At 37.0% G+C, this 24,803-nt stretch overlaps 1 non-coding gene and 1 pseudogene across 1 annotated transcript; both read right to left on the minus strand.

The window, feature by feature from the left end:
• Nucleotides 1-16,445: 16,445 nt before the first annotated feature.
• On the minus strand, nucleotides 16,446-18,970 carry LOC149196629 (peptidyl-prolyl cis-trans isomerase FKBP42 pseudogene; annotated as a pseudogene).
• A 4,023-nt stretch (nucleotides 18,971-22,993) lies between these two features.
• On the minus strand, nucleotides 22,994-23,067 carry TRNAN-GUU (transfer RNA asparagine (anticodon GUU)). Its single transcript has one exon. It is a non-coding gene; the product is annotated as a tRNA-Asn (tRNA).
• Between the last annotated feature and the right edge of the window lie 1,736 nt (nucleotides 23,068-24,803).

Below are 24,803 nucleotides of genomic sequence, written 5' to 3' on the forward strand. Positions count from 1 at the left end.
ATAGATGGTATTAATAAAATCCACGATATTGGCTCGTGGTATTGCATGTATGAGTCATATATAAAGGATAGAGACTCCCTGCGAGGAGCATTGTGTCTTGTTTTGTAATCGAGCTCTGCTCTATTGGAGGTTGCCCCCTCGAAGAGGCCTGTGAACATTTCTCTCTGGATAATAAAATCATTGTTATTCTGTGCTCTGGGTATATTTTCTTCGCATATTTTGTGTTCTCGGTATCTTTTCTTCGCAAATTCTATGTTTGGGTATCGCTTTGCAGGTTAAGAGCATAACAAGTGGTATCAGAGCACTTTCCAGGGCTCGGTGGGATCTCCAAATTTTAGCAAAATTTTTTTTAGGCTAGAGACGTGTTTCGGCGTCTTTAAACCACGGTATCTGTCGTTAAGCGCATAAACCTGCGGATTTGGGGAGGCATGCACGCAGGAAATACAAGAGGTGGTCACGTCTGTTGGACTCCCTTGTAACCCCTGTGGGTACCCCTTCGAGTAGTAGCGCATTAGCCAGAACCGCGCACAGACTGTCTTCCACGTACCCTCTGGGTATATAGGAAGCCCCCTAGCTCCCTTGAAACCTCGCCATAGATAAACCTTTGGCCGTCTTGTGGCTACAGTACACCGAGAACAGCACTCGGAGAGATTACTCGCCCGTACGATAGGGTAGTCGGGTTGTACGGCTAAGGGTACGGTCGATCCTCCTTAGTTAGAGCCCTGAAACATTGGGCCGAGTACTACTATCAGACCCTTATGTATATTGCGATCTGTAGCACCTGACACTCCCCAAGACCATAGTTCCCTTTCTCTCGAGGGATCACACATCATCTATTCCAGATCAGCAGTAGCAGTTGTTCCACCATTCAGATCTCTCAGATCCACCAGATCGGATATTCCAGATCAGCAGCAGCAGTTGTTCCACCATTCAGATCTCCCAGATTCGCCAGATCAGAGTAGTTGGAAAGGGTTCCTGTACCTGGATATAATTTTCGCAGGACTTTTGGTGGCATTGACATTTTGAGGATTTGGCGACTGTAGTATTGATCAGAAAGGAGTAAAACTCCGTTAGGAGTTTTCCAAAAAAAAGAGAGTCTGAGATCTTCCAGGGCGCTTATTGGTGACCTAGCCCATCAGAATCAGGACGACGAGCTGAGCAAGGTGGTACCATTCAATTCTTAGTAAAAAAAATTTCGGCGGTCCCAAATTTTCGTCAGACGGGTGTATGGTAGAAACTCGCGCTCAAGCAATGGCCAATGAAAGGATAGAAAAAATAGAAGAAGATGTGCACTCCCTCCACTCTGCGGTGGAAAGGATCGAAAATCATCTTAAAGGATTAGATTGCCTACTACAGGACAAGGGCAAGGAGCCAGCCCACGAGGAGGCGTATAAGGGTCATGAATACCATGAGGGGGAGTCTAGCCACTCTCCTCACATCTGGCACACCCATCCACCACCCCATCAGAGACCTCCCAAGTTGGATATGCATAAATTTGACGGTTCTCACACGTCCGCATGGCTAGCACAAATGGAGCAGTATTTTCAATTGAATCATATCATAGATGAGGGGACTAAGCTTATGGTGGGCACCATGTACTTGGACAGTGAACGATGGCAATGGAAGGAATGGTATCAGCGTTGCAATGGACAATTTCAGAATTGGGGCCAATTTACCAAAGCTCTTCGAAATCGCTTTGAACAAGAAGACTCTTTTTTGGGGCGTCTCACTAAGCTCCGACAGACGGGTACAGTGGATGAATATATTACCGCTTTTGAAGCCTTCGCCTTCCGCACTAAGGGTCTCACAGATGAATTCTACATGGAATGCTTTATCAGCAGTCTTAAAGAAGCCATCAAAGCTCAGGTTCTACTCCACCACCCCCCCACATGGAACGAGGCTTGCCAGGTAGCCCATAAGGTGGAACAGGCATTAACAGCTCAATCTAGCCGCCCCAACTTTACCGCTAAAGGTCATCCCTCACAGGCTCCCAATATGACCCAAACACTTAAGATTCAAAAGGTGTCACCTGCAGAAATGGCCGAAAGAAGGAAGCAAGGACTATGTTACTACTGTGATGAAAAATATTCCCCGGGTCATAAATGCAAAGAGCACAAGTTTTTTCAAATAGATGCCACTGACTACAGCTCCACCGAGGAAGATCCACCACTTGAGGAACTAGAGGCGACCGAAGAAGATAACCAACAGGAGATGGTATCTGATGAACCAATGATTTCGCTACATGCATTGGCAGGAATTTCTTCACCTCAAACTCTCAAAATCAGGGGTTTTCTTAAACATCGGCCAGTAATAGTTTTGATTGATAGTGGAAGTACCCATAATTTCATCCACCAAAAGATCGCTGAAGCAGCACATTGTTATGTCCGAGCAGTTTCTAACTTCCAAGTCCAGATTGCAGATGGAGGCACAATGAAATGTGAAGGTCACTGTGAAAATGTCAAAATTCAAATGGGGGATTATCAATTGAAAACCCACATGTTTGCAATACACATGGGGGGTTGCGACATTGTCCTAGGTGCGGAATGGCTCCGCACTCTTGGGCCAATCACAATGGATTTCCAGGAGTTATATATGAGTTTCAAGCAGAACGACTACACACATACCCTCCGTGGGCTACAAGCGGGAGCCCCTTCTATCATAAGCTCGCATCGTATGGAAAAATTGTTAAAAAAGGGCCATCATGGAGTAGTAGCTCAATTTAATGCCATCCAGGTAGTAGATACCATGTCTTCGCCAATTCATCCTGAGATGCAACAGATTTTGAATAAACATCGGACGGTCTTTGACAAACCTCATGAACTTCCACCCTCGCGAGGGGAACATGATCATAGCATCACATTGGTCCCAGGGGCCCAACCCCCAAATGTGCGGCCATACAGACATCCGTTCACCCAAAAGAATGAAATAGAAAAAATCATCAAGGAATTGTTGGAAGCAGGTGTCATTCGTCCTAGTATTAGTCCTTACTCATCTCCAGTCGTCATGGTCCTCAAGAAAGATGGGGAGTGGCGGATGTGTCCAGACTTCAGGGCCCTCAATAAGTTAACAGTCAAAGATAAATTTCCCATCCCAGTGGTTGACGATTTGCTGGACGAACTCAATGGGGCTCAATTCTTCACTAAATTGGATTTTCGCTCAGGCTACCACCAAATTCGCATGAAGGAAGTTGACATTCCCAAGACAACTTTCAGAACTCATGAAGGCCATTATGAGTTCTTGGTCATGCCATTTGGTCTCTGTAATGCTCCCTCTACTTTTCAGAGCCTTATGAATCACCTCTTCAGACCATATCTCAGAAAATTTGTCCTGGTCTTCTTCGATGACATCCTCATCTATAGTGGCACTTGGGCGGCACATCTTAAGCATGTAGATATCCTCTTGCAACTGCTCCGCAAGCATAAACTATTTGTCAAAATGTCTAAGTGTGCGTTTGGCATGGAAGAAGTTGAGTATTTAGGCCACATTGTGGGCCGTGAAGGTGTCAAGGTTGATCCCAAAAAGATCCAGGCAATGCAAGAATGGCCTCAACCTAAGACCTTGAAAAGCTTGAGAGGATTTTTGGGTCTCACAGGCTATTATCGTAAATTTGTCCGCAACTATGGCCGCATAGCGAAGCCCCTGACGCAACTTCTCAAGAAAAATTCCTTCTTCTGGAACGAAGAAGCACAACAGGCATTTACCGCTCTCAAAACCGCCATGTGTTCCACTCCGGTCTTAGCACTACCGGACTTCACCAAAACATTTGTCATTGAATCTGATGCTTCGGGAACAGGTATTGGAGCAGTCTTAGTGCAGGAAGGGCGACCATTGGCCTTCACCAGCCAACAACTAAGTGGGAAGAACTTGGGCCAATCTACCTATGAGAAGGAAATGATGGCCATCTTACATGCAGTTGAGACCTGGCGACCTTACTTGTTGGGGCGACGTTTCCAAATCCGCACAGATCATCACAGTCTTAAATATTTTTTGGAGCAACGCCTATCTTCCCCCCAACAAAATAAATGGTTAGCCAAAATGTTGGGTTATGATTATGAGATCATTTACAAGAAAGGGAAAGACAACAGGGTAGCAGATGCATTGTCACGCCAATTTGAGGAGGAAAGTACTCTGCTCGCAATATCCCTCCCCATTCCAGACTGGATTGAAGAGGCTCGAGGGGAATGGTTTTCACATCCTCAGCTCTCCCAACTCATTTCTCAATTACAGGCAGATCCTAATTCCAGCAAGGGCTACTCGTGGCAGAATGATATTCTTCGCTACAAGGACAGAGTCGTCATATCACCAACATCCACCCTCAAAAGTCGCATTTTGGCAGAATTGCACTCCTCTCCCATTGCAGGACATTCGGGCTTTCAGAAGACATACGCTCGCACCAGAAGATCATTTTTTTGGACCGGCATGAAACAGGACATCCTTACTTTTGTAGCAGAATGTGACGTCTGTCAACGCCACAAGGGGGAAACCGTCGACACACCAGGCACATTACAACCATTGCCCATTCCGACGTCAATTTGGATGGAGGTCTCCATGGATTTCATTACAGGTCTTCCAAAGTCTGGGAACAAATCAGTCATCATGGTGGTTGTGGACCGACTATCGAAGTATGCTCATTTCTGCGCTCTACCCCAACCATTCACACCTACTTTGGTTGCTCAAACTTTCATGGATCAAATCTTCAAATTGCATGGCATGCCCACTTCGATTGTGTCCGACCGCGACCCAATCTTCACTAGTAATTTTTGGCAGGAGCTCTTCAGAATACAAGGCACTCAACTCAAACTCAGTACTTCATATCATCCGCAAACAGATGGTCAAACCGAAGCCGTCAACAAATGTCTAGAAACCTACCTTAGGTGTTTCACTTCAGAAAAACAACACCTTTGGGCTCAGTGGTTACCTCTGGCGGAATGGTGGTATAACACCAACTATCATGCCACCACCAAAATGACTCCCTATGAAGCAGTCTATGGACAACTTCCGCCGTCCCCTACTTCTTATCTCACGGGGTGCTCCAAAGTACAAGCAGTGGATCAACTCTTACAACACCGTGCAACCATGCTGGCCCACTTGCGCGAGAATCTTCATCAAGCTCAGAACCGTATGAAGCAACAGGCTGACCAACATCGCTCAGAGCGCCAATTTCAAGAAGGGGATCAGGTCTTTTTGAAGCTGCAACCATATAAGCAAACATCACTCAAAGACAAGGGCTGTCAAAAGCTCTCTCCAAAATTCTACGGACCATATCAAGTACTTCAGCGCATTGGAGAAGTGGCTTACAAGCTGGCTTTGCCACCTACAGCAAAAATCCACCCAGTTTTCCATGTATCGTGCCTCAAGAAAGTGATTGGGAACAATTGCCGAGTTCAAACCAGTCTACCTGAATTGGATGAAGAAGGATCAATCTGGCTTCAACCTGAACAGGTTCTAGACACACGAGACAAGCACCTGCGTGGCCGCGTGATTAAGGAGGTCCTAGTCAAATGGAAAGACACCTCGCCGGAAGATGCAACTTGGGAACCAGCCGCTATTCTTCAGCAGTTTCCGCAGCTTCAGCCTTGAGGACAAGGCTAGTCTTAAGGGGGAGGGCATGTTAGGGTCCCACCCTAACCCCCTTATTTACGTCATGGGATCACGTCATAGTCAAGAGTCAATAAAGCCCATATTAATAATTGTAAGTGGTTAACCCGCAATTAATGACGGGACCACAGTTAGTTGCAAATGGGCGGTAGTATTAGTTAGATGGTAAATGGGCGGTAGTATTAGATAGATGGTATTAATAAAATCCATGATATTGGCTCGTGGTATTGCATGTATGAGTCATATATAAAGGATAGAGACTCCCTGCGAGGAGCATTGTGTCTTGTTTTGTAATCGAGCTCTGCTCTATTGGAGGTTGCCCCCTCGAAGAGGCCTGTGAACATTTCTCTCTGGATAATAAAATCATTGCTATTCTGTGCTCTGGGTATATTTTCTTCGCATATTTTGTGTTCTCGGTATCTTTTCTTCGCAGATTCTATGTTTGGGTATCGCTTTGCAGGTTAAGAGCATAACAATAAATGGTCGTCACAAAATGGTTGGGGTATCCATTCTCTACGGGCAATGGACCTCAATATGGAAGCTCACTAGCATCGAAACAGGGGTGGCTTCAGGTTGTTGTCAAGAAGTATGGCACCCTCGCATAATTGGCCCTCCAGTGTCCAATCTGTGGATCTTTATCATCAACGACTTCTTCACTCTTCACTCTCAGCTACACAGGGAGGGGCATCACAACAAAGGAGGCAAGAGTCGTAGGAAAAATAGTTGAGGAGCTCGTCATCTAGGTGTTCATGACCAAGGTGCCCAAGTTAGGGATGTTCGTGGTCATAGTCATGCTGCTAGGGTTTGTGGCTACGATGCTCAAGGTCATGTTGTTCAACACCAAAGCCACGTTTGAGGTCAGGATGTTCATGGTTGTGGTTACTTGTGGTTGATGCTCTGTTTGCAGTCGAGATTTTCATGGCACTCATGGCCTAAGGTTAGGGGCTATCTCAGTTCTCGGTCTTGTATGGTTCTTGCTCCTCATATTAATCACAATATGTCTTTTTCGGTAGAGTACAACCTTGGTTACACTCTTTTTGTTTCAAGCAAATGAAGCCTCTAAACAATTGCAAGCTCAATTTTGTAGTTTTGTATGTCAATAGTCGGTCGACAAAGATAATGTATTCTAGGAACTTCTTCATTTTTTCTAATAATTTGGATAAGAGATGTTTGAACAACCTCAACATCATCTACTTGTCCTACTATTCTGGTTTCACCGCGGGCATACCAATAGAGAAAAAAGCTCTATCATGCAACATCTCTTTGAACTAATGAAAAGTTGAGCCTTCAAACAAAAAGGACGATAAGCTTCCATAAAAGACATTAAAACCAAACCATTCAAATTGCGTAGACACTCTCAATCTAGTTGTTTAAGGTTTTAAGAGGAGTTTATAACTTACACGGGGGCTTCACTGGGGGAGAAATACCATACCACGTGGGTTCATATTGGTGGATATATATTGAGGAAAAAATGACATAATATATTGAGCATATATTAGGGGGTAAAGGCTTTTTATATTGGCAGGTATACAAAATGGAGCTCAAATTTAATGAAAAAATATAAAGGGGTATAAAAAATATTAATGAAAAAATGGATACCTACAATATCTATTGAAAGTAGGGGTTTTTTAAATCGGGAATGTGTATTGGGTTTGTATTGGCATGGGGTTAAATAATGTGATTTTTAGATGTATTTTCCAATATGTAGTCAAATTAGGGGTATCTTTTAGTATTTCATGAACGCATGTGATATGTAATAGGTTTATTGAGTGAATCCCCTATGATAACTTAATTGTGTCTTAGTTCTAATAACCAACGTAGATCCATCTAACTTTGGATTTATCATGCATCGAGAAGGGATCAAATCCCTCAAGATGCAAAGATTCTTTTTGGAATGTAGAGCTTCAAAAATCCCACTTCAACCAATGGCTCTATGAAAAATATGCCAAAGATGAGGATATTGAAAGGAATACCAATAGATATAGAATCTTTATGAACTCCCTGAACAATCACTAAAGGAAGCTACCTAGCCCCCTCTTGCAGAGCTAATTATGGATAACTATGTGGAAGAAACCCTAACTCACTTCAAACACAACCACCATGTGCAAGCTCTAATACATACTTGTTTCATGTAGTTTTTAAAATTTGGTTAATAACATCAATAATAAAGTTAAAAATTATTTTAATTAGTAATAAATTATTGATGGTTATCAAGTAAATTATCTATTATATAGTTTTAGTTAATCATTTATTATCATGGTATATTTTATGTTTTTGTGGTGTGTTTTTGCCGATAAATTTCTCGGATTTTCCACAATGATGTTTGAACATAGTCATTGTTTCAAATCCAAAAGAGAATCTGTCTTCGGGACAGTGGCCAAAGGAAAGAGGAAGCATGGAGAATGTATAAGTACAAAAAGGAAAAGGAAAGGGAATGGTTGGCTGATCTAAAATCCTAAACCTAAAAGAATGAAACCTATAATGAAAATATATTACTATAATATTGATAATACTATAATATTCATAATGAATTAAATCCCAAGGGATGAATTAAAGGTAAAATTATAATCTAAATATAATCCCCAAATATTATTAATATTAATAATACATAAATATTATTGATGATAATAATATTATTAGTATGTGTAATAATACTAGTAATGGGGAGGCAATAAAGAAATTGAGACTTAATATGCTCAGGGATTGGGGATCGCTACAAATAACCAAGAAAATTTCTTAGCCTTATGGCAAGGGATAGAAATGGAAATATTAAAGAATATTCAACATTTAATGGTTTTGGGGACTCAATAACAGTCATCCAACAAGTGACCAAAATTAAAAGAGACTCGCGACTTTAATCAAACTCCTATTTTGCGGAGGATCCACAAGAAAATTGGAAAATTCGATTCCATCAAGTTCTATCATGTTAAACAACATATAAACACCAAAGTGAATTCTTTAGCTAACAAAGGTGTCTACTTGGACCAAGGAATGTTAGTCGAGGATAAAGAAAGATGTTTATATAAACCATTTCCATGATTATAGAAATAAGAAAACAAGTATAAAGAGGATTGGGCATTATAAGAACAAGGAAAGGAGGAATAGGACCTTGGGAGTCCCATTATAGATGTGCAAAAGTTCATTCTTGGATGGTGAACCATTCGAAATACACAACAGTAGAATGGAGGCTCCACTCAGTGACAATACTCAAAATTCAATTCCCACTTAGCCAAGACAGGAGTATAATTCTGAGGAAGAGGATAGTTGGTGGCCAAGAGCCATCCTCAATTACTTCATGAAGGAGAGGTTGATATAAGCCTTCATTCACAACTTGAATTTGACACACTTGATCTTCAACATAGTAGTGGAGGTGGTTTCGATCTCCAAACACAAAGACGTAAGAAGAGGATTGATAGACATGGGAGTATAATTATGAGGAAGAGGATAGTTGGTGGCCAAGAGCCATCCTCAATTACTTCATGAAGGAGAGGTTGACATAAGCCTTCATTCACAACTTGAATTCGACGCACTTGATCTTAAACATAGTAGTGGAGGTGGTTTCGATCTCCAAACACAAAGACGTAAGATGAGGATTGATGGACATGGGAATTAATGGTGGGGGGGGGAGTTTATTAATGTTCATGAGAGGAAGCAAAGTGTGATAGAAGGGGCACTTGCAGGCAACGCAACTCCTAAGGCATTTTGAGTATCTCTTTCTATGGTTGTGGTATGTGTCTGGATTAACCATTTCTCTCATGCTCCTCCTCGACAATAGGCAGTAGAAAATATGGATGATGTGGTGCAGAATGTGGTTGTTCAAGAGAATGTTGACATTGCAACTTAGGGTGACTACATAATAGCAACCATGGAGCATATTTTACCTTTGTTGAACAAGCAAGGGGAAATGTTGGCCTCTAGAAGCTAAGATCAAACACTTCTTATCAATAAAAAAAATTGAACTCTTCCAGGTCAAGTTAGATCAATTGCAGGTAAAGGCCGACATGCTAGACCTTCGTCTGGAAAATCTTAAAGTTGCGGCTTAAATGGGGTCCAAGGAGGTTAAGGTAGACTTTGAAAAATGAGAAGAAGTGGGATCTCATCTGATCATTGTTCTTGTACAACAAGAGTACGAGGAAGCAGTAGCTGCCAGAGAAATTGTTGAAGATGAGTCAACCCTTGTAGGCTTGGTTAACTGCTACCTTGTTTTTTGAATATGTTTTACAAACATGTACTACTTCTAAGAATTTTTTTGGAAGATTTACAAGTGTAGTCATTTCAAGAATAAAAGCTACAATCTCCAGAATTAGTTGAATTGGCCTTGAAACTATATTTCTATAAATATAAATTATAATCATTCATTGAAAAACAAAGAAAAAATACTAATAATATTATTATTATATGATACACATCTATTAATAATAATAATATTAATCGTATCTAAAATATGAATATCATTAATATTTATCAATAATAATAATGTCAAAAAGGTGATGATAAGAATTAGAACTAGGGTTAACATAAAATTACTACCAAAATTGCCAAAGTCAAGTTAGTTAATGGAAAATGTAGGATTTTTAAAATTTTTAAATATTTATGTTTAAAAAAATGTTTATAATTCCTTTTTAATTAAAATAAATATAATAATTAAAAAATAAATAAAAAATCAAAGATTATTTTTCATATTTTATATTTATTTTATTAATAAATAAATTGACCATAAGAATTTTTGTTTAATACTTTGAAATAATATTTCTCTCTTTCTAGATTCTTATTCACAGTGGTGATGCTTTACAAACAAGTGTGGCAGGACAACATAGTCCTTTCCACTTTGGATGTTATATTTTTTAAAAAATTGCAAATTGATATATGAAAGAATATAAAATTTAAAAACTTGTTGTGATAGGAAGAAAGATTAACAAATTAAAACAACACAAAAATGTTATAGAGCACTTTGTACATATATTTCATAATAAATAAAAGAACCTAAAATGTTTATAAAAAAAAAATGAAAAGAAAACTCAAAAATCCATAATGGAAATACCCATATCAACACTTAATATGAATGAGAATATGTTGTTTTGCACTGAATTAATGAGAATCTCATGTTTTGCAATGATTATGGCATTAATTGCAAGTCAGAAACATAAGGATAAAACCATATGCAAAATTTGCATCTAAATGGTTAGGACAATTGTTTAGATTCTAAAATTGTAACGTGAAGGTTTTTGGACATAACTGCCTCAACGAACCATGCAGTATACTTAATTTATTTGTTTGGGAAAGTTTCTTTTGTTTTTCATGTTATTTTTTAATATATGGACAAAATATTATTATTTTTGTACCCTTAAAAAAAAAAAATTGTTTACATTGAAACATGCAAAATCTTCATATTTTGATTGTTTTGCATAATTTTTTAGTGGGTAGTAATCACTAGTAAGTTTTCATATTTACACTTTTACTCTTACATGTTAAAGCATTAGGAAGAAAACATAAATCTTCTTCATATTCATTTTTTATGCAAATACTTAGCTTAAATTATGGTGGGGAGCAACTGATGGTAAATATTTTCAAGGATTTTAATTTTAGGTGGTTTTTCTATAATATTTAAAAATCGTGGCATAAATATTACAACTTTATGCAGAAATTATGGCAAAAAAATTCATACTTTGATTGTTTTGCATAATTTTTTGGTAAATAGTAATCACTAGTAAGTTTGCATATTTACACTTTTACTCCTACTGTTAAAGCGTTGAGAAGGAAACATAAATCTTCTTCCTATTCAATTTTTATGCAAATATTTGCTTAGATTATGGTGGGGAGTAAATGATGGTAAATAAGTTATTTACGTAAGTATCAACTATTTCAAGGATTTTAATTTTAGGAGGTTATTTTCAAATATTTTAATGTTAGGAGGTTTTCATATGATATTTAAAATCATGGAATAAATATTACAATTGTATACAAAAATTATGGTAAAAAATCTCGGAAGTAATTATCCACGTGGCAAAAAAACTTCAAGAAGATCTTCAAAGTTATGATCCAATCAAATATTTAAAAAATAATTATTTTAATAACATTGAAAAATAAATATTCATTTTTCAAAATTACACATTATAATTTTAATTTTCATTGATCGATACTAAACTAATAATCATTAATAAATAAATAAATTCTTAAAACTGTAGCTTAACCATTACTAATAAATACTCTACTTTATATAACACATTTTCTTATATATACAAATAAAAAAGAAATCACCTTTTTACGAGGAGATAATTTCACCCACATTTCATTACTTAAATTAACATTCCTGTCATGAATATCTTAAAACCATTCCTAAAAGAATCATAAAGAGGTACGTAAGGACCCTTGGCGTTACATTAAAATTGTTTCCATAGCATGTTTAAAGGGTCCACCTCAATTTCAAATGCTTAGTTATATTTGGTAAGACATTGACGGGAGTAATCACAATTTTACGCTTAATTTCTTTAAACATTCCCAACTCTACAACATCGTAATTAACATTGACTTGATCATAAGTCCAGTGAGTTAAAAAAATGTATTAACCATAAGAATTTTCAATTAAACGCATATAGGATTATTAAATTGGGAAAATTGTATTTTGATTTCTATAATCAAGTTAATAGTAATTAATATATTAAATTTGTATATTATTAGGTATTAAAAAAAATAAAAAATATGCATTGAAATAAATATAAAAAAAAAACTTTTAACAAAACTAATTCTCAAAATATGCCTTCATTAATCTCTAAAGAGAATCTCTAAAGAGAAAAGCAATCTCAGAATTCAAAATATGAAATTCTTCCTTTATATGAAAGAGAAAATGGTTTTCCTTTACAACATATGAAATCCCTTACTTAGACTAATTTCTAAATTAATTAATTAACTAGAATATAAAAATAAATAAGAAGAAAAGTGGCCTTGCAAAATGAACAATGATTCAATCAATAGTTTCTTATAATGGACCACCACAAAATAGGTCAATCCTAAAAGGCATTTCATGAATAATTAATTTAATTCAAAGCCTTTGACCATATCCTTCTAAAAATGCAACGCTTGGCTTGAAAATCACATGCTCTCATCTTAAGATAAAACCACGTTCCTAAGACCATTTGATATTGAGTTTCAGCCATCTTCTCATTTGTTCAAAATACTCATTCCATGGTGTGAATGGCTTCGGAAATTAAAGGCTAAGGGAATGAGATGCAAACATGTGAAATTCGACGTTGTGGGATCTTGATCACGAGCTTGCGTTGGGTCGAATATCCGAAAAGAGTTTGGTTTACCACCTTACACTATAGAAACTCCTTGTAGATTCAAACTGCTAATTGTAATTTACTAAAACAATAGACTTGAATCTACTCTACCAACTGCGGAAACAATTAAACCACCGTGAAATCACGAAGCATTCAAGAGAAAGAATTCAATCAACACATTACACAATGATTTCCTTGGGAAAGCCACAACTAAAAACCCCTCCTATATGTATATTGCATTAGCTAGAAAAATATGAGAAGATTACAATGCTTTGCTCAATCTCAAGCAACCTCTGCACTATCATAATTTATCTCACTGCTTCCTAGACTGACTCTGGCCAACACTTAGCCAATTTCATAACCTTCTAAGCTCATACTTCCTTGCGTTGTTCAATGAGGAGTTAGGCCCCTATTTAATAGGAATTGTCCTCCATTGGATTTCCTAGTTCCTTTAGGCTCTTCCTCTCACTGCATGAACCATTTGTACAACCTGGATAATTATACAATTGATAATACACTGCCCTTGAACTCCAATCTCAAATGGGTAACTCATAGATCATGCACGAAAGAGTTATTTATGGCTAATTTATCAATTAATTGGTTGATCACAGAGTACCCCACTACTTGACCTCCCACTATTTCCTCCAACAATTGGAACTAGTTTAACTAACTTTAACTCAGTTTTACTGAATTAATTACAACTCAAAATAAACTCAACCTAGGCTTTTAAAATTTAGGAATCATTGTACATGACTCAAGTTAGGCTCTCAACTCGAATTAACTAAGCTAACTGAGTGATAACAACTCAATTAACTCATTCAAGTTGTCTTGTGTTGTGGAATTTTAATTTTCTTCTAATTTAATTCAAGGGAAAATTAAATTAAAAATTTCTTGTTTAATTTTCAACACTCCCTCTCAATAAGAAAGGGATTCACATCTACCCCAATCCAACACGTTTGGAATGTATTCCATGCAACACCTCTCATTGTTGATGTTGCTACTACAACATCTACAACTGAAAATAATAAATAATCATTGAATTAATCTGCGAGTGTCTACGGGGAAATTTTTGTTGTTGTTGACCCTACTATTGAGCCTCTTACTCTGCTGTCAATACTGATCTGCACTCCTTAGTATCTGACTGACATTGATCCTCCTGCTACTGAATATTGTGGGCTCTCATATCAAGGTAATGATCCATGAGACAAAAACACCTCAATGGATCTTGCCCAAATTTCTACACTTCTGGGACTATTGCTTCACATCGCTCCACCTCACACCTAGAGGTATGGCTGCATGTGATCTCTCTGCCCACTTGGCTCTAACTCTCCTCCTACTGTAGGTCTCTGACTGATCCTCTTCATCATCATCCTCATGGTCAGCCCAACTGCCAACTAGTTGAAGCTTCCTCTTGAGAGCTAAATCATCCTCCCTCTCAACCACAACATCTCTAATCCATGCCTTGATCCCCAAAGTTGTGCATGCATCTTCCTCTAATGTGTAGAGGCTCTCGATCCTAACACCAAATTGCTTGATTTAACATGAAGCAAGATGCTTGAGGTAGTCTTTCCCATCTCTAAAGACTATCTCATACCCTTTCTCTTCAATCCTCATTTTCTTCATCAGTTCAAGTTTCATGGCTTCATTGATATTACCGAATAGCTCATTGAGAGTCTTCCACATAACAAAGGGAGTCTCTTTTCCATGTAGTTCCAAGACTATGTGGTCTCTCACACACTCCAGGATGTTCCTTCTGGCTCTTGCTACACACTTCTTTCACTTTGTTGTATCTTTAGCATCAGATGTTGGAGGCTTCGGAATATCATGATCTATGAATTGCTTTAGTTGATTATCTTTCAACACTGCCTCCATCCTGTCCTTACAAGCAATGTAATTTGAGCTACCCTCAAGGGCATACTTGAGTCTTAGGCCATAGAATGACATCTTGCTAGCTTTGAACAATGATATTGCAAATTCGATTCACCTGCAAGGATAACTTCAAATTCTTCTCTTCTATTGTGATTTCAGCTTTAATACCATGTAGATATTCCTTGTAGATTCAAACCACTAATTGTAATTTACTAAAACAATAGACTTGAATCTAGTCTACTAACTATGGAAACAATTAAACAATAGTGAAATGACAAAGCATATAAGAGAGATAATTCAATCAACACATTACACAATGATTTCCTAGAAAAAGACACAGCTAAAAACCCCTCCTATCTGTATATTGCATTAGTTAGAAAATTATGAGAAGATTACAATGCTTTTCTCAATTCCGAGCAACCTCTTCACTATCATAATCTATCTCACTGCTTCCTAGACTGACTCTGGCCAACACTTAACCAATTTCCTAACCTTCTAAGCTCCTACTTCCTTGCGTTTTTCAATGAGGAATTATGACCCTGTTTAATAGGAATTTTCCTCCATTGGATTTTGCAATTCCTTTAGGCTCTTCCTCTGACCGCATGCACCATTTTTACAACTCGAATAATTATACAACTGATAATACATTGCCCTTGAACTCCAATCTCAACTGGGTAACTCGTAGATCATGCATGCATGAGTTATTTATGGCTAATTTATCAATTAATTGGTTGATCACATAGTACACACCCTACTACTTGACCTCCCACTAGTTCCTCCAAAAGTTGGAACTAGTTTAACTGACTTTAACTCAGTTTTACTGAATTAATTAATTACAACTCAAAATAAACTCAACCTAGGCTCCTAAAATTTAGGAATCACTATACATGACTCAAGTTAGGCCATCAACTCGAATTAACTAAGATAATTGACTGATAAAAACCCAGTTAAATCATTCAAGTTGTCTTGTGATGTGGAATTTTGATTTTCTTCTAATTTAATTCAAGGGAAAATTAAATTAAGAATTTCTTGTTGCATTTTCAACATACACCATGCAATCTTCAATGGATGTAAAGGTGTCAAGCAAGCAACTCGAACTACATGGGCTTGATCAATACGCCCACTCGTTGCATTAGATAAACATTAACACGGGAGCATGGTATTATCTAACTTCTTGTTTATCTAGGGCCTTGGTTCTTCCACCATTGTTGTGCTCAACCATGTGTTTGATGGCTTTTCCCCCAACCATTGATCGAAATTCATTGGGAGTTAACAGGTCCGCGCAGCTATAACCCTCGATTCAATAGGTTCATCGTTGCCTCCTTTTTATATATCATTTTTCTTATACCCCATCATAAATGTGGGCAAGCTTTAAAATAGAATTTGATCTTGGAATAGAACCACATCCCCACGTTTGAGTTGTAATTCTGCAAAGGGTTCAATATATGGGACACAAAACAATACTTCTTTGTTAAGGATTGTTTCCCAAGGCAGCGATGAATGCCTTATTCCCCCAAAGAGTTATGTGATGCCATATTTGGACATAAATTACTCCATTGCTCTGTCCTGACCAAAGTGACGTGGCACGCTCCCTATAGCCAATTATTTAAATCTGGATTCTTAAATGGTTCCTTATATAATATTGTCACGAGGATAGACCCTTAAATCGTCATGCCATTTAGACATAACACCCTAATACAATCATCGTATCATCACCTTATCTTCACGAGAAATTTTCCTAACCTTATGAAATTCCTCTGTTGCATCATCAATCTTCCCTAGAGCAACTCGTTCCTTACCACATCTGAATAAAGTCTTGATAGTATTCTCATCCTCAACTAATACCATGTTGCATTAGCCAACGACTTCTTTATAACGGTTCAGCTTCAACAAACATTGAGCCATATTAATATTGCAAGGATTCTTCACAGTGGTCACCATATCCTTGTATTTTCCAAACAACTGAAACATAAAATCATCTCCCATGTATGCTAGGGCCATTTCATATTGTTTCAAAGCCTTTGCTAATATGTCCTCCATTACCTTCCTATCGCCTCCTATTTGTTTCCTCAATTCACTCCTCTATTGTTGTATCACTGCCTGCCTTACGTTCCTTGGCTTAATTGAAACCAATAACCTCATCTTCATGCATAAAATTGGCTCTAGGTGGTATTTGGAAAAGAGGAATTCCCTTCTTCCCCATAACTTAATTGCCAATCCACATGAAGCAAGGTATGTTCACTAGCTTTCATGCTAGCCACGCGAATGTCAAAGCCACTCAATTATTTTTCTCACTACCCAAAACCAATTTAAATGGTTGTTTTTCTTGCCAACATGTCAATTTTGTGAAGGCTTGCTCCCATTATCAAATGATGATTTATTTCATAATGAAGAACTTCCCTTTCATAATTAATAGACACAAATGAATAAGCTAAGTAGGATGTCCCTGTATTAATTGTCCCCTGGATCTAAATTTTTGGTGATTCCTTTCGAGTTGCAAAATAAATAGCTCCATACCAACATTCACCTGGAATTTCTTCAATCACAATCATCACATATTAGCTCACTCATCAATACCACAAGATCTACAAAAATACTATTTGTACTTGATGAAGGAAGATCACACTGTTGACTAGCCAACAACCTACAAACTTTGTCAAATTCAAACTTTTTCTACAACTTCTCTAATAATTCCCTAAATGTGCTCAATAATCAACTTGGGATTCTTGGCAATAATGGTCATATGGGTTGCATAAATCACCCTTTCCATACTTCTCTTAACAATTCATATAATGTTGTAAATAAATGATGACCTGATGTTGCCACTATAAATCTCAAAATATTTAATCAAGAGATACACACCAATAACGAGGATATTATGATCCTAGTATACTTAAGAGAGTAGTAAATATGTTGATGATGTAATGCAACAATTGAACTTGCTTTGTTTTCCTGAGTAAGGCCACCTGTTTGTATTTAGCCATGTTCACCAATTGCAAGTGAAAATATTTTCCATAAGTACCCCTGATAAAAGAAGGGGTAACATAATGCACAATTTAAGCAGTAACAAAGACAACAATGAAGAGCTTGTTCCTCTAAAGATGTGCCTCCTTTGGTGATAAGGGCATGAAGTGGCAATTTGATAAGTTGAGATCATTGTAGAAACTCTACAAGTGTGAGAAGAGTGCAACTGTTGTTCCCTATTTTTTTAGACTAATTATTGAGCCTCATATATTGAGCATTATATCGCTAGTTTAAGAGTCTTCCAGCATGAGAATGCTTATGTGTTTAAAGCATCTTTTCGAGATGGAGAGAATTTGGCATCTCTATGAGCACCTCATTCCATATTAAACATTTTCTCAAGCTATCTAATGAACTCAACATGCCTCGGTATAACTCCTACCAAAATTTATTTCTTTACAATTAAAAAAAATGTTTTGTATTAATTTCGATAGTAAAATTAAATAAAGATTTTGTGAAATATCATGATTGACATGATATACCTCGAGTAGCCCTTTTCCAATAGTTTCTCCATAAGCTTGCCCCTTCCTTTAAAATGCATGTTTGATACATCCTATCAAATATGACTCTCACAAAAATGATCATATCATTTATATTGCAGGCTACATTTCCAATGTGGGTACTATTTTCAAAAGATAAAATACACTTGTTTAGAGTTATACTATATATTGGGTCTAGATAAGAAAGAAGCTCATAAAGAGACTGTATTACACGTTTTATCTCTAAGATTCAATTTCCATGAGCATGACATTTATTATTGTTCTTGTCCATTCCTTTGAGATGCCTCACACCCATCTTATGCACAAGATATTTGACCACAACTCATCGTGCCGATATACAACTCTCCAAAGCTTGATGCTTATCGAGGACCTGTAAGTCTTTTTTTCCTTTGGGGTAGTTAGCTCAAGATCTTTGTCCTCGCAAGATTGAGCCACAAGTTGACTTGATCTTTTGCCTCCTCTCTCCTCCAAAATTTCTATGCTTGAGCTTCATCATGATGCAAAAATCCTTAACATACAAGTTGCTCCATTCCAACCCTCTCCAACCTTTGAACCTTTGACATATGGAATTTGTTTATGTATTGAAAACCACACAACCAGAAGTCATACAGAACATGTTGGTCTAGGAAGTCTTATCTTTTTACCTTGGAAGGCATGTCAGGTTAATGTGTTGCATACCCAGCTATTGGGTTGCATATTATCCATGTTCCCTATGATAGATAGCTATGATACTCTGGTTCTATGGATGTGATGCAATTAAATTATGACCCAATCAAATGCATAGTCCAAATACATTTTAAATTTCAAAAATTGAATCTTGTTAAACTTCCTAATGCATCCACTCTGATTTTATTCTCATTGGGAAACCCATGAGATATCAATGCACACTCCAAATACAAATAAATGGGACAATTTGGATATTAACTCAACAATGTGTTTATACAGAAGCATCACAATTTGATATGATAAAGACAACAAGTTTTTGTTATTCGCAAAGATATATATAATGGATATAACATTTGAGAAATTTTGAGGTGAAAATTAGGTCTCAAAATAAAAATGTACAACTAAAATCAATTTTATAAGAACGAATAGGATTCAAGATGATGATGTCAACCATAGAGGATGATTCACCATTTTTGGAGTAGAAAAGTAAATAGATTAAAAAAAAAACTATTTTTTCAACTTATCTCCCTACGGCTTTACTAAAATTTTGAACAAGAGCACTTGTTGGATGCAAAATTTAATTCCTCATCCAAGGAGTGCCTATGTGGCATACTTTTGATGGACCCTATTACAAGAAAAATGAGAAATACATGAAAAACATAATTACAATCACATTTTTTCATGCATTTCTCATTTTTCATGTAGTAGAGTCCATCAAAAGCATGTCACATAGGTACTCTTTGGATGGAGAATAAAATTTCGTATCCAACGACTGCTCCCACTTGAAATTTGAGTAAAACAGTAGGAAGATAAGTTGAAAATACGAGTTCAAAAATAGTTTTTCTTTTCGTTTTTTTCCCTTTTAAATTTGAAGATGTAATCTAATATTATTTTATTGTTTCCACTATTATTTTATAATATTCCTTAGGAGGCCTATTTCGCCGCAATAATATTCTTGCACCTCAGCTGTAACAATTCATGGTTGTAGCCTGTTCAATGTTGCCACATTTTTCCTAACATGTTGATCTCAATCCAAACTGAATGCACATTTAAGCAATAATGAAACCCTGCAAGTAAGCCAACTCTCCATCCTAAAGCAAATTTAATTTGATCTTAACCTTAAAGGACTCTGATAGGATTTAAATAGTGCTCCAACCGACTGTTCCAACCAATCCCATGAGGAGCAACAACCATCAAGGCAGCCTGAGATACTACTTCAACCCATCCCAGTTTCCAACTTTCCACGGGTTAGCCATGGCGAAACTCACCAGTAGTCTCCTCTTTCAAGCCATGCACATATAGTTATCATAGTAACCCATATCCAATAGAAAAGTAGAGAATAAGATAAAGTTTGAACCTATGCAAATGCTCTCATTGATGCAAATTAACATGAACTTACTCCTAACCTGGCATGGCATAAGCAAAATTGTTCATCGTGCATCATGAAATCTAGATTATTCTTCATGCACCATAATCAAAATTGTTCATCGTGCATCATGAAATCTAGATTATTTTTCATGCACCATAATATTCATAGTGTAACAGTAACAAGACGAACTTATCAATTTAAAGTAGTTGGATAGATGTTCAAAGCCTAGGATACACAACTATCCCTAGATTTAAAGCCTAGGATACACAACCGTCATGAAATCTAGAGTATTCTTCATGCACCATGATATTCATAGTGTAAGAGTAACAGGGCGAACTTATTTAAAGTAGTTGGATAGATGTTCAAAGCCTAGGATACACAACCATCCCTAGATTTAAAGCCTAGGATACACAATCGTCCCTGGATTTAGAAGAGGCATAAATAATCCTTTGCATTACCCTCGAAATCATTACTTCAAGCTTATTACTTTGACATTACAGGTGTAATTACTACTAAATTTTCTTGGACACGGGACAGATTTCACTGTAGAGGCCAAAGGATAAATGAAGATCAGCAGTGAAAGTTTGAAACAAAAACTCTGAAAGACTTAAAAATAATTGATTGTTTTGGTTCTTTGCAAGTCCAGAATATTTTTCAAACAATAACCACTTAAGAATGGTTAAAACCTTTGTCGAATAAATGTTGGGTTCAAGATAAAATAAATCTTATGTTTGCATGGACACTTTTCTCAGGAAAAGAATTCCTCTTGCACACATTGTTCTGAAATATTTAGTCTAATTGCGGTGAATGGCCCTGGATCACTAAAAGCATTCCACTTTGCACACATTGTTCTGAATATTTGGTCCAAGTGCGGTGAATGGGCCTCTCAGGGATCACTAAAAGCTCGAGTCCAAATAAACCACTGGTTCGGTCTGGTTTAAGTCGATCTTGGAAGCCAAAATCTCCGAACCCTATCCACATATCAAATCCAGGCCGGACGATTATGTGAATCTTTGACCAGATTTGTAGCTAGTTACAGCAGAAGGGAATGAAGCCCGAAAATATCATCAGAATGTTTTTGAAATGGATCACTGATTCAGAATGTTTTTGAAATGGATCACTGATTCAGTTTGGTTTCGATCGATGTTCAGTTTGGTTTCGATCGATGTTGAAGCCAAAATCTTCGAACCAAATCCACATTTCAACTCTAGTCCTGTCCAGAACTAGTATGTAAAATTTGCAGCAAGATATAACAGAATGATTTGAAGACAGAAACTACTCATTAGAATTCTTTGAAAAGATTTGCAGCAAGTTATAAAAAATGGTTATGAGTGCCGAAGCTTTTTTTCGAAACGAATTATACAAGCACAAATGCTGCTGAAGGTAGGAACTATCATTATAATTCTTCGAAAAGAGTTGCGGCAAACTATCGTTAGAATTCTCTGAAAAGATTTGCGGCAAGTTAAAGCACACGGTTACGATGGCCGGAGCTAATTTCGGCAAGGTATAGCAGACGGTTATGAGGGCCGAAGCTATTTTCCAAAACAATTTATACAAGCACAAATGTGGCTAATGACAAAAAGTATAATTAGAATTCTTTGAAAAGATTCGCAGCAAGTTATAGCAGATGGTTATGAGGGCCGGAGCTAATTTTCTAAACGATTTATAAACACAGATGCCGCAAGAAAGAGGGCTTGAACCTTTTTCAAAAACAATTTATACAAGCGCAAATGCCGCTAAAGACAGAAACTATCATTATAGTCCTTTGAAAAGATTCCCAGCAAGTTATGAGGGCCGCAGCTAATTTTCTAAACTATTTATAAACACAGATGCCGCAAGAAGGAAGGCTTGAACCTTTTTCAAAAACAATTTATACAAGCACAAATGCCGCTGAAGACAGAAACTATCATTAGAATTCTTTCAAAAGATTCGCAGCAAGTTATGAGATCTGAAGCTAATTTTCTAAACGATTTATAAACAGAGCAGGGCTTGAACCTTTTTCCAAAACAATTTATAAACAGAGGACAAATGCCGGTAAAGACAGAAACTATCCTTAGAATTATTTAAAAAGATTCACAGCAAGTTATGAAGGCCGAAGCGAATATTAATATTCTGAACGATTTATAAACAGAGCAGGGCTTGAACCTTTTTCCAAAACAATTTATCAACAGAGGACAATACCGCTAAAGACAAAAATTATGATTATAATTCTTTGAAAGCAATCGCTTGAACCTTTTTCAAAAACAATTTATACGAGCACAAATGCCGCTAAAGACAGAAACTACATTACAATTCTTTGAAAAGATTCGCAGAAAGTTACGAGGGCCGAAGCTAATTTTCTAAACGATTTATAAACAGAGTAGCGGTTGAACCTTTTTCCAAAACAAATTATAAACAGAGGACAAATGCCGCTAAAGACAGATATTATGATTAGAATTCTTTGAAAAGATTAGAGGGCCGAAACAAATTTTCTGAATGACTAATAAACATATAAACAGAGCAGGGCTTGAACCTTTTTCGAAAACCATTTATAAACAGACAAATGCCGATAAAGGTAGAAATTATGATTATATTTCTTCCAAAACCATTTACAAACAGACAAATGCCGATAAAGGTAGAAATTATGATTATATTTCTTTGAAAAGATTCGAGGGCCGAAGCCAATTTTCTGGACCATTAATAAACATAGATGGCGCTAGAAGGAGGGCTTGAACCTCCGACCTTGTGGTTAACAGCCACACGCTCTAACCAACTGAGCTATTCCAGCGATTGATTTGTGCCCAATTTCAGTAAATTCACAATCTTAAAACACGAGATTTGCCATAACGCTAACCAAATAACTCCGATCTGTTTTGATCCCCTGTCACCTGATGGACTGGCCAAGTATTTAACCGGGTCAGAGCATAACAGAGAAACTTTAGCACATGGTTTTAGTTGATACATTATCAAATAAATGTGCTAGAAAGGCATTCAGCGAAAACAAGCATTGCGTCCAAGATTCATAACACTGCAGAATTTGCATTTGCCCCCGAAGACCAGCGATCTCCATCTGTCAGTGAGTACCTTAACATTGACATTAAAAAGCATTCAGTTCAGTGAACACAAACCTAGCTTCCAGGATTCTAAACCCTGCAATGTTTGAATTTGCCCCCTAAAGACCAGCTACCTTCATCTGTCAGTGAGTGCCTTAACATTGACATATTGGGAGTCCATTTCCATTTGCCCGCATCGCTTATACTGGTATATAAATCCTATATTGAGGATCCATACTATATATACTAGTCAGTGATTGTGATGGTGTAGGGGTGGAAACATCAAGGGGAACGGACGGTGGTGATACAAGCAGCGGGTGGTTTGTAGTGGAAGGATCACAGTATATATTATGCCTCCATACCATCTTTCAATACAGTGTTGTCAACGTTTCTCATTGATACATAAATGTAGTTGCAATTTAAACTCTAAATAATAAATAATGTTTGTTCTAAGATTCAAACCATTTTGAATAATACACATGGAATTGCTTAATCGTTTCATGTGTTGATTGGTACAAGGATAAATAAAAATTTGTATAACTATGGTGTAAAGAAACTACGGGTTGGTATGGGTTTGTAATTAAAATGTGAAATTATGCAGCGTTCAACAATGTATCTATATTATTGGTAAAATTATTGGTAAAATTCAACCCACAAAGTAGTAGTATGTGGAATTGTAGTGGTGCATTATCATTATAGGGAATTGAACTCGAGACCACTTACCTAACCTATGGATATGGGTCTTTAATCAAAACATCAAATTACGATATTAGAAAAAATGGCCATGTAATTTATAGAAATTCAACTTGAGGAATTATATGTGGAGTTGTAATGATGCACATGCCCCATGAAGGGGATCAAAGTCGATAACAACAACCCGTGGATATGGGCTCTTAACCAAAATCCTAGAAAGGGGTATTAAAAAAGGTACCCACGCCACTGCTAGAAATTCAACTGATAGGATTGTATGTGGAGTACCAACCCATGGATTTATATGTAGTGTTATACACAAGAATTACAAGTGAATGCCACCATTTTGATAACGAAGAAAGGACATTGTAGTGATCACAAATTCATCACAATTTTCATTGCTAGAAGATGGCGGTGAACTTATGATGTAGGGCTCTTAGATCACATTCACCATTCTCTAGGAACCAATTTGAGCATGAATTGCAAACCTCTTTGGTTTATTCACATGATAGTTCCAACCCAAATAACCGACATGTTTATACTCCCAATCTATATTTGTTTGTATATTTCTTAATTGTCTTTGTAGACTATCCAATGGATGTCACAAAGATTCTAATCCCACCCGTAGTCTAGTAAATGGACTAAATCAATAAATTATAATACTAGATTATAGAGGTTGGATAGCTTTTTTTTTTTGAAATGTTTAAAAATTTGTCCTTCGATTAAGAGACCACATACTATGAAGGAGGTTTCTATGCCATTAAAATCGCCTAACATGTGC

The sequence above is a fragment of the Pinus tabuliformis genome, chromosome 2_2 (assembly GCF_031772625.1).
Source record: "Pinus tabuliformis cultivar Carrire ecotype Pingquan chromosome 2_2, CPIR1, whole genome shotgun sequence".
Lineage (NCBI taxonomy): Eukaryota > Viridiplantae > Streptophyta > Pinopsida > Pinales > Pinaceae > Pinus > Pinus tabuliformis.